Here is a 12,440-nt window from a genome sequence, read left to right as displayed (position 1 = left end):
AGTGTAGAGGTCATTGTTACATTAATTGACCAAACTTTTGCATCTTGTCATGATACGACTAACGCTGCATCATGTAAAATAAAGATTCAAGTAAGTTGAGAATTAAATGCATTTATGATCATTTATACTTGTAAACAATTATACATATTACTTGATATTACTACATACTACGAAGGTTTATTTCCAATAATTCTCATTCCTCGTCCCGTCCCTTTTTGATTTGACTTAAAGCACGTTTTATTGTAGAATATTAAACGAGTGTCTTTAGTTTAAACTGGAACACATTTAATTGCCCTAATACTGATTAACTTGAATTGTTTAACCAAAACCCACCCGCAGATCGATGAATCTAATTGAACGTGTTATGAAAAATTGAGTTATATTTGCTAAACATAAATATTTGTCAAACGTTTATATTGATTAACGACGTAGTTTTTAACTGCAAAACGCGCAACCTCTCTGTCAGCCCATAGCTGAGGCCGATAGCAAAATGTACTGTCCGGAATTGATACATACGTTTGTACCGGAAGTTGTGAAATTTATTTTCCGTTTAGTCAATTTCACTTTCACTTTCACTTTGACTCGTAAATTAATTAAATTCTGGCCTAGAAAGTGGGACAATTTATAACAGGAGACAGAAACCTGCTCTCATGAGGTTGATTAATAGAGAAATGTTATATCTATCTACTCCAAAATATTAAAATGAAATACATATGTCTTACTGCAAGTGCAAAAACTTCCCCCTCAAAAGTTGAAGGCAAAACAACATGAAAAAATACATTTGTTTATCAGGGATAATATGAGAATGGTGCTACATTAAATGCAAGCTTACCAAGACATATTAGTTTATTTATTTATTGATAACACCACACTCAGAGATCCAGAAGCCCACATTATATTGCAGAACGTTTATCTGTTTATTGCACAAAACTTGCAGAATTATGTGGCATGAATCGCTGCCACTAAAACTTAATTTTAATATAATAAGGGTTCAGCTGGTATAGAATAGCTAACTGTAGACCATGCAACTAGTCCTATAATGCAAGGATGTGGTTATGTAACAGTGGTTTGATTCCGCCAGTGTACTTTATTTGGAGGATTTATGGTGTATTTGAATCCTGCATTGATGTAAACAATAAAGTTTTCGTCCAAGGAATGTTCACGCTAGTGTTTTGAAACCAGGATGCCTCTGTAATTGAAACTTTCTGTAAGAACAATAAAATTGAGAATGGAAATGGGGAATGTGTCAAAGAGACAACAACCCAACCATAAAACAGACAACAGCAGAAGGTCACCAATAGGTCTTCAATGCATCGAAAAACTCCCTCACCCGGAGGCGTCCTTCAGCTGGCCCCTAAACAAATATATATACTAGTTCAGTGATAATGGATGTCATACTAAACTCCAAATTATGCACAAGAAACTAAAATTAAAAATCATACAAGACTAACAAAAGCCAGAGGCTCCTGACTTGTGACAGGTACCTCAAGCCAAGTAGAAAAGTAAATGCAACACCGTGATAAAATTCTCAATATATCTATACTTAGCACAGACTCAGAGATGTACATAATAATGGATGTTACAACATACCTCCCACGTAAATCCACATGTATTGTAACCTACTTTGCAAACTCTTTGCCGATTTTATTGTTTTAAAAATGGCAATTAAAAAAGACAAAAGAACTTTTATTCTTTTTCAGATGCATAATAAAAAATAAATGCCCAAGAGTTCAGAGAAATCAACAATATCAAAATAAAATTAAATTCGCGAAAGTCTATTAATATTTTTGGCGAATTCAAGTCATTTCAAAACATGACGTCATACAAATGAAAACGCTAGAGTTGAAGGTTTTCCATTACGTGAACAATAGAAATTTGTATGATAAATGGATTTCTGATGTATTTATATGTTTTATTTTCTATTTTAATGCATTATTCTAACATTTTACAGATTTCAGCAAGTCAACATGGCGGCTCTTTGGTTAAGAAATGTCAATTTTGAATTTGACAGTCGCTTACGAGAAACACATGTAAATTAAAGATGTCAAATGTTGGGATTGAGAAGTAAAAAAATTAAACAGGTTTTCTCGAGCAGTTATTCACGAAATAATCCATGCAAGCTACAGATTTATTAGAATGTTTGAGCTTGATCTAACAAGGAGTAAAAAAGAACAGCCAAACACACAAAATACCAACCCTCACTTCAATTTTGTAAAGACCGTATTTATCAACTAACGCTCAGGATAAAATTTGAATATCTCAGCCAAGGCCATGTGTAAATTTCCAACAATCTTTGGCTTCCATGAACTATTTCTTAACTAATACCACAACAAACTACGATAACATAGGAATAATGATACATGTTGGTCTGTCTGTTTTGAGATCATCTTGCAAGGTTTTTCCTCTTATACCTTGAAATGATGAGGGGGCACAAAGTTCTACCCGTGTCCAGCTGTATGTCTTTATCCTTTTGCACATCCGTACTTCCCAAAGTTTACAAATGGATCATAACTATGCTGTGTAACAAAAGTATTTTGTGGTAATAAGCATAAAAAATGGAAATAAATGCTGAATTTTTGCTTCCTTTCTCAAACATAAGTTAGTCTCAAACAAATGTAATAAAACTTATACACAATACTGATCTGACACCACAAATCAACATGCACATTTGGGTAGGGTCAATTTTACTCTTCTTCAGTTATGTCCCTTTATAACTTTATATGATATGCCTAGGGTGCATCGTCTATGTCCCATTGACACATTCCCCATTTATTTGAGTCATAATTTATAAAGGGGAGATAATTGAAGACTTATTGTAGTACAATGTATCTTTCAAGCAAAACTCCCAATGTGAATGGTTTTAATGAAACTTGATACATTGCATGTAAAACAAATAGAACATATATTGAAATTTGTTTATTTATTGTAGAATGAAAAGAATCTGCTTTACTAAAAGTCCACCAAAGATTAGATAGTTTTTGCCCGAAACAGACCACACACTAGACTGGAAGATTCAACATCCAACGAAAAGAGGAAAGTGGCATTGATTCAGTTTCAATACACACTCTTACTTTTCCCTTACAAGGTGATATGAGATGTTAATGATACTTTTAAGCAAAAATTTAATATAAATAGGTTTGAGACAGGTTACAGGTATATTGTTGCTTCAATAATGTTTGTTTTTACTGAATCACCAGTAAGTTTACATGGGAAACTAATCTTTTACATTTTCAAAACATACTCAGATACTTGTATACATGTGCTGATGTACTAAGGCAATTTCAATCTATAGAATTACTGGTTCATATGAACCATATTTACAGTTTTTTGCATGATTTGAATGTGAATAGCTATATCAATAATTGTATTATTTTCTGCTGACATAAGAGGAAGATGTTTAGATGATTAAGGATATTAACTTATTATGGAAGACATTTTTATTTTATTGTACTGATTAAAAGGGTTAATAGTTCAATAATATTATGACAGTACATGTATACAGATTCCCAATTTACCTTTTAACTTAATGTGCATGACCTCCAGCATTTTGTCCAGCCTATTCTATTAGTTTTACATGCATCTTCATGTCAGGAGTTATTATTTGGAGAAGGACAAGCAGAACAGTTTATTCAATGAAATTAATTTAAAAAAAAATGAATAATGTGTTACTATTTAGTTAGTAACTAGAGTTTAGTATTACAATATTATTTTGAAAAAAAAAATTGTCCTTCACATGGAATAACTAATAATGGTCTAGACAAAATAATATTCTTGACAGTGTTTTGTAAAGCAAGTTTAATGTAGGGTTTTCTACATACCCTAGTTAGATTATGTATTTGTTTTCACTTATAGTTAACTTATGGGATAACTAAAATCTCCATTTTAACTTTCTTTTTATAGGGATATATGTACCAAAAAGAGTTGGTCTATGTGCTCAAAGAAAAGACAACAATTGTGATCAAGCTTTTTTTTTAGTCCTATTTCTGATGTTGAGAAGAAAGGTATGCTTTTCTCTTGTATGACTAACGTAATGTTTATTGCTACTTTGACAAACTGTCAATCATGCTTATTGTGAAGCACATAAAGTTCTTACTTAAGAGAACAATTGATGATATGATCTGTAGCAAAACTTTAAAGGATAACATAGTCTTTATAATTATGGGTGAGACTTTTTCAGTTTTATAGAATAGTAGAAAAAGTCTGTTTACCATATTATGTAGTTGACAACATCATATCACCATTTATTTTATATAATAATCTTAAAGGGAGGAATGATACTTTATAAAAAAAAAAGATGTGGTTTGGTTATCAATGAGACAACTCTCAATCCACAACCAAATGTACCGTAGTCAACAATTTCTAAAAGTATTGCAATATTGACCTCATATAAATGCAAATCCTCTGAGAAAAACTTATTTTTAAGGATTTGGTATTGTAAGGAATTTAATGTGATTCTTTAAAATCAGTATTTGTTTTTATTGATATATATGTTCAAAATGTTTAGGAAGGAGTGCAATGTGTATATTATATTAATGTGAAATTCAGCGTATATTTTGTTGTAAGAAATCTCATATTATGAGATTTGTCTTGTATAAGCCTCAAAACACTTAGGCCAATAACATTTTGCACAGTTGTTGTGCCTATTATATTTTTTTGACATTTGTCTCATTATTTTTTTGGTAAACTAAATTTAAAAAAATGTAAAGGCTCAATTAATTAACCCTGTCTATCCCACTGTCTGTTTTTCTCTATAAGAGTACATTGTTTTTTCCGGCTTTCTCCTCCTACAGTTTTTGAGATACAGCTTAGTAAGATATAGTAGGATGTTTCTTCCCATAATAAGAGTATGGATGTCCACAGGATTTTATTTGTTTTCAAGGCACTATAAGCACACACAAAAATCAAAGGATCAGGGCTTTATTGCACTTTTTCATAACTATTATCAGTAAAGCCTTCAACACAGAGCCAAAAAAAAATCACTGCAAGTATAAGATCGCCCTAAGCATTGGTTTGAGCAGAATTTTTAGCCAAAAAATTCGGATAGACTTTATATAAACATGTACCACCACCAAATTGGGCCAGAAAAAAAACATACTTGAAAGTAGAAAGTATTTAAAACAGAATAGGCATAACTAAGGTGTAAATATCAAAATATATAGAATATAGTTTGGTAATTGAGTTTTATTTGAAAGGTGTATATAGTACTGGTGATCCTTGTAGAACACATTGAAATGTATAAATGATACCACATATTTCATGTTTCTGAAAAGGGTCTGGTTTGGTGTATCTAAAGTTTGGGTAGCCAGCACAGTCTGATGTGGAAATGACCTTCTGCAGTTGTCTGTTGTCTGTTCTATATTCGGGTTGTTGTCTCTTTGACACATTCTCAATTTTATCATCATTATCTCCTAAACTATATGAAATATCTTATAAACTGTATAAGATATGTTTTTAACTATATAAGATATCTTGTATGGCATGTGATACGGATTTCGTCATGTTTTGTACGCTTTATCATATATTTAAACAGGAGAGTAAATATCAACTGCTTTCTGACCCCTAGCACCTGAGATTTACTTCTGTTTTGAAAGCGTTAAAGAGAAACGCTTATTTATTTATTGGAAGCACCTGTGTTACCTTACAGTTTGAGTCATGTTGTTCATAGAATTATTTTGTTTATTTTTATTTTTTGTGTGTTTTGTATGGTATTTCATTGAGATCTTTTTTATAGTTGCATTTCGTGTGCCAGAATATGAACGCTTGATGTCTGTGACATAACATGCCAAACAATGATGCAATTCAATAAATGGCTTCATGCCCTAATGACCGTTTTATTTTGTCTAAATCACTACTGTCACAAAGGTGAAATCCGAGTAGGAGTGTGATAAAGGGTACTCATCAAAGTTGAGCAATACATATTAAACAGCTGGCTATTTATCAAATATATAAAACTACTGTTTTTAATATTACATATATGATACAAATATATATCTATATGTTTATTGTTTCAGGATGTAATGAAGTAACAATAGTGAAGGTTTTAGCAAGCAGGTACTGGAAGAACTTCAAAAGGTTAATCCTACAGCTGTCTGGTGATGTTGAAAGAAATCCAGGACCTACAATGGTATCGATCACCCCAAAAAAATGCTGTGTTTGAGACGGAAGTATATTTAGGATTAGTTGCTCTGAAAAACAAGCACTTTAATTTAACAACTTCATCAAAATCCATTTAATTAAGGCATATTGGATAATGTTTCAATTCATCTTTAACATAATTTTCATTGAAATTTTATGTTTTATTAACCAATAGAAAACTGGTTAGTACTCTGTTCAAGTAAGGCAGACTGGACATGCTGCCATGAACAGTTTCCATGGGATAACTTATGAAACATTTAATCAACTCAGAAATGACACAAAACTGTCTTTTCACAGTTATTGTTATAGGCCTGGTTACATGACATATTATGGTATACCGTTGTCTGTCCGTCCATCGTCAACATGTCAGACATTTACTCAAAAAGGCTTAAACCAATTTGCATAAAACTTTGGTGAATTGTTTATATTTATTGAGGTGAGATCCTTTATTTTTATAAATTTTAGATTTTAAGTTTCTGAGTTATAGGGTTTTATTAATTAAAAAAAGGGGAATTTTCCAGTTTTCTGACAATCATTTAAAAAGACTTTCACCAACTTGCAAGAAATTTTGGTGAATTGTTTATATCTTTTGACATAAACTCCCTTTCAATTTTTATAAATTTTAGATTTTTTGTGTTTCCCATTTACAGGGTTTTATTCATTAATAAGAAGGGAATTTTCCAGTTTTCAAACAATAGCTCAAAAATACTTTCAGCAGCTCTTATTGAACTTTGGTGAATTGTTTATATCTATTGATGTAAGCTCCCTTTAGAATTATATAAATTTTAGATTTTATAGTTCAGAGTTATGGGGTTTTATTCATTACAAAAGGGGGAATTTTCCAGTTATTGGACAATAACTCAAAAATACTTTCAGCAAATCCATAGGCGGATCCAGGGGGGGGGGGGGGTTGCTGGGTGACCCGGGCCCCCCTTTTTGTGGGAAAAATTTGGTTGATTATATAGGAAATCACTGATGCATGACTGGAGTGGGCCCCCCCCTTAGGTCAGTCAGCCCCCCTTAGGAAAAGTTCTGGATCCGCCACTATATGAATCACTCTGTCTGTCTGTCTGTCTGTTTCATATGTCTTGTAAACTTAACTCCTCCGTAATGTATGTACCAATTAGATGAAACTTTACACAGTCTAAAATATTTCAAGGGAGATAATTGAATTTACTTAGTTTGTAGGAAATAGTCCAGATCCAATAATTTTCAAGGGAGATAATTGAACCTAATTAGTTTAATATTGCAATAAGTGGCAACAGGACCTGTAAGTGCAACTATGTTTAATTACCTTGATGGATATTGATGTAAATTAACACAGTAGACTGACACCACCAGAGAATGTATATGGAGGAAATAATCCTGGTCTGAAATATTTTAAGGGGGAAATGGATCTTAATTGTTTAATGTTGCAATATGTTGCAACAGTGTTTAGTAAGATAAGTGGATGTTCTCCTTATCTGCTTTATCGATATTGTTGAAATTTTATATCAAGTGCAGTACACCGCCTGGGAATGTGCATGAAGGAAAATCATATTGGTCTGAAATATTTCAGAAGATGAATTGGAATGGGGGTGGGGTATCCTTTAGTGGGTTGACTCCCAGTTTTATGCAATACACTCAGAATGGCAAATCCTATCCATGCTGTTCTGTGTTCACTCTTGTTTCAAACTAGGATCACAAAAGTCCTTGTTATATTCTTTACATATATTACGAAGTTAGATCTCCACAAAAGTACAGGTGAATCAGGAGTCTTAACATATCTATGTTTTAGTAACTAGAATACAAGTTTTTATTGTTGCGATACTCACCCAGTTGCATTACATTTAAATTTAATCAGAGAATTACTTATTATAAGAACATTTGAAACATCAAATAAAAATAGGGGGCCGCAGCCTTCTGTTCTTTAAAAATAAATACAAAACACAAAGTGTCCTATCAAATCAATGTAATTATCTGCCCTTTATTTTAAAAGGATATATTTTTTTTAATTTAAATACACTTTATCACACTTAATGTTTTGATAGCTTGATCCAACTTTCGAGCTTAAGATGTTCCAGTCATATAATATTGCATTATACTTTGTAAAATATTTTAAACCAAAAAAGAGATTTTTTGCAACATGCCTAAAACCAGAACTAAGACATCATTCCAACTTGACTTAATATATCTTTGGAAAAGTCAGTTATCTGGAATGTGATCTGAACAGTTCAACTTTTTTTTCCATTTTATTATGTATGTTTATTTCAATAATTGAACCAGTTTTTGTGAATTTTACATGAAAACAATTCTATTTTAGGTTTATCAAGACTTCTTAGTGCTTGCCATACAAGTGTCAAAGAGTGAATGGCAAGAATGGCTTTAAAGAACAGAGAAGACTTGTTTTATTGCACTTAGTTTTGAGCTTATGTTTGATATTTTACCACTACGATAGAGTTATGTAAATTTATGTAATGTATTGTTCTAATATACCGATCTGTTTTGTAATTGCTCCTTTTTAGATATCTTGTAATTGTTTTTTTTATACCTTTTCCTACGTGAGTACCATTGACAACTATTGAAGGTTTTTAGTAAGGTTACTTTGTTTTGTTTTTTTATTTCTTAGGATTAAGATGTCATTCTTGAATACCTTGTAAGTATGACCTGTGTTTTTATTATTTCTTGATATGTGTAGTATTAATCCACCCCAATTATATTTAGTTATGAAAAAAATATATGCCATAAAGACTGTCCACTATGAATGCCTCTCTGAAAAGATTAGAGAGTCTTGGCATAAATAAATATAAATTTCTAAAATATAAACAAATTATTAAGACTCCATACAAAAAAAAAACTTTGTGTCACAACAGTGATTTTTTTTTGTATAATAAAGGTTAGTTCTAAATCTTAGTATTTTTATTGGGATTGTCTTCATTGCATAGAGGATGTGTTTATCATATAATTTAATATATAATACCTCAAAACGTGATTTTTAAATGTCATAAATACATGTACAGAAAAACATACATAATGATTATGATATGCTAATACTTCATTGTTGCAAATAATTGTACTTAAAATTAAGATGAATATATAAACTGGAATTGACTAATCATATTTATGTTTGTTGATTGTTGACAATATCTGTTGAAAAACAAAAAAAAGCCATAGGACTTAGAGTAACAAGCCTCAGTCAAAAAGTCACAATTAATTCATTCATAATTATTTAAATGTATAAAAGAAAATGTATTAAACATTGTCTTTTTGTAAGATAAATTGTTTGTTCATTATTAATTTTTGAAACTTGTAAATTTGTTGATAAATTTACTTGGTCTATAAAAGATTAATATAATATAAAGATATCTATTGAATTTGTCTTCCTATTAAAAACAATCTCTCAAAAACACTTTGTGCCCTCTTGCTCCATATTTTTTAATAGGTTACTTTTTTGTCTATTTTGTTTTGTACCATGATATTATGCATGATAAATATAAATTGTGCTTTATGCATGTCACTAATTTATAGATAATTTTCTTGTTAGGTATTTATGATAATGTTTTCATTTACATTTATATATATATATATATATATACAAATTTAAAAAAATTAAAGTTTTATAATAAAGAATAAAATTAATAAAACATGTTTTGATTGATTTGATTGTATCCAATATGTTTATTAAAAGGAAGGCTGTTCCAGTAATAGATACTGAGTTTAAATATAACTTGCATCATATAGAAAATAAAACAGCAAAAGATAGAAAACGGAGAGAAAATTGCTTCAACTATCATATTTAAAGTTCATTTCCTCTTTACAGAAGGAATTGAGTGCAACCCAAAGCCTGAATTGAACTTAGTATTGTAGCTAAGCATGACTTTTTGTGTGAAATTATTTTTTATTAAATGATGACTTTACTATTTTCACCTATTTTTTTGTAAGTAAAACTAGAACAGGATACAATCTGTGAATTATATGGTTTTCTTAAAAAGAGTCTTCATGTATACATGTATGAATTGTCTGTGATTCTAAGATATTGTCAGTGTGTCTTTTTCAAAGATCTACATTTCAGTCAGACCGGATTCTTTTGACCTTGACCTTAAAGTTCTGTGATTAGATCCATTCTTATGTCGGTTAAAATCTCATTAGAGCTAATGTTGTCTCTGTTTGTATATCTTGCCGACTTGCTTATTTATTATCATTATTTATTATTTATAAAATATTGGACGCAGCAGGTCAACTATATGTTATGTATGTAAAGGGGTAGTCCAAATAATTATGACGTCTGGCAAGGCTATTTTAATTTTTTTCAGCCTTGAGAAGGCGTCCCAGAAAAAAAATTAAAATAGCCTTGCCAGACGTCATAATTATTTGGACTAGTAAAGGGGAACATGTCAGTTTGGCAGATTTCATCTGACCTTGATCTAATTTTTATGATTCATTGGTCAATGTTAAGTTTGTTGTGTTTTGGTCTTTTTTCAAGTACTATATTAAGCAATAGGTCAAATATATTTGGTATATTGAATTATTGTTGTTAGATGTGCATGTGTGTCTTATAGGATCTATGTAAAATATGAATTGTCAGTGATACTTGTAGTAAAACCTTAATCTGTGGTTCTTAGATACTGTGTATTTATTGTCTGTGGTGTTAAAATACAGTCTGTAAGCTTTGTCTGTGGTTCTTAGTGGTTCTAAGATACAGTCTGCAAGTTTAAACTGTTGTTCCTAGATACAGTCTGTAAGTATTGACCGTGGTTCTGAGATACGGCATAAAAGTATTGTCTGTGGTTCTTAAATACAGTCTGTACATATTGTCTGGTTCCTAGATACAGTCTGAAAATATTGTCTGGTTCCGATGTACAGTCTGTAAATATAGTCTGTTGTTCCTAGATACAGTCTGTAAGTTTTGTCTGTGGTTCTTAGAAACAGTTTGTAGGTTTTGTCTGTGGTTCTTAGATACAGTCTATAAGTATTGTCTGTTGTTCCTAGATACAGTCTGTAAGTTTTGTCTGTGGTTCGTAGATACAGTCAATAAGTATTTTCTGTTGTTCCTAGATACAGTCTGTAAGTATTGTCTGTGGTTCTTAGATACAGTCTGTACGTTTTATCTGCGGTTCTTAGATACAGTCTTTAAGAATTGTCTGTGGTTCTTAGATACAGTTAAAGTATTGTCTGTGGTTCGTAGATACAGTCAAAGTATTGTCTGTGGTTTTTAGATACAGTCTTTATGTATTGTCTGTGGTTCTTATATACAGTCTGTAAGTTTTGTCTGTGGTTCTAAGATACAGTCTGTAAGTTTTGTCTGTGGTTCTTAGATACAGTCTATAAGTATTGTCTGGTTCTTAGATACAGTCTGTAAGTATTGTCTGTGGTTCTTAGATACAGTCTATAAGTATTGTCTGGTTCTTAGATACAGTCTGTAAGTTTTGTCTGTGGTTCTTATATACAGTCTGTAAGTATTGTCTGGTTCTTCGATACAGTCTGTAAGTATTGTCTGTGGTTCTTAGATACAGTCTGTAAGTATTGTCTGTGGTTCTTATATACAGTCTGTAAGTATTGTCTGGTTCTTGGATACAGTCTGTAAGTTTTGTCTGTGGTTCTTATATACAGTCTGTAAGTATTGTCTGTGGTTCTTATATACAGTCTGTAAGTATTGTCTGTGGTTCTTAGATACAGTCTGTAAGTATTGTCTGTGGTTCTTATATACAGTCTGTAAGTTTTGTCTGTGGTTCTAAGATACAGTCTGTAAGTATTGTCTGTGGTTCTTATATACAGTCTGTAAGTTTTGTCTGTGGTTTTAAGATACAGTCTTTAAGAATTGTCTGTGGTTCTTGTATACAGTCTGTTAGTATTGTCTGGTTCTTAGATACAGTCTGTAAGTTTTGTCTGTGGTTCTAAGATACAATCTGTAAGTATTGTCTGGTTCTTAGATACAGTCTGTAAGTTTTGTCTGTGGTTCTTAGATACAGTCTATAAGTATTGTCTGTGGTTCTTAGATACAGTCTGTAAGTATTGTCTGTGGTTCTTATATACAGTCTGTAAGTTTTATCTGTGGTTCTTAGATACAGTCTGTAAGTATTGTCTGTGGTTCTTATATACAGTCTGTAAGTATTGTCTGGTTCTTAGATACAGTCTGTAAGTTTTGTCTGTGGTTCTTATATACAGTCTGTAAGTATTGTCTGTGGTTCTTATATACAGTCTGTAAGTATTGTCTGTGGTTCTTATATACAGTCTGTAAGTATTGTCTGTTGTTCCTAGATACAGTCTGTAAGTTTTGTCTGTGGTTCGTAGATACAGTCAATAAGTATTTTCTGTTGTTCCTAGAT

The 12,440-nt window shown here is 31.4% G+C and overlaps 1 long non-coding RNA gene across 1 annotated transcript; it reads left to right on the top strand.

Annotated features, from left to right (window-relative positions):
* The first annotated feature begins 576 nt into the window (after positions 1 to 576).
* LOC143051572 (uncharacterized) lies at positions 577 to 9,093 on the top strand. The gene is made up of 5 exons (XR_012970842.1): positions 577 to 655; positions 2,930 to 3,085; positions 3,901 to 4,001; positions 6,012 to 6,124; positions 8,438 to 9,093. It is a non-coding gene; the product is annotated as an uncharacterized LOC143051572 (long non-coding RNA).
* The last annotated feature ends 3,347 nt before the right edge of the window (positions 9,094 to 12,440 follow it).

This window comes from Mytilus galloprovincialis, chromosome 11 (assembly GCF_965363235.1).
Source record: "Mytilus galloprovincialis chromosome 11, xbMytGall1.hap1.1, whole genome shotgun sequence".
NCBI lineage: Eukaryota > Metazoa > Mollusca > Bivalvia > Mytilida > Mytilidae > Mytilus > Mytilus galloprovincialis.
Note: the sequence above shows the minus strand (reverse complement) of the source record. Positions and strands in the feature narration are given on the sequence as shown.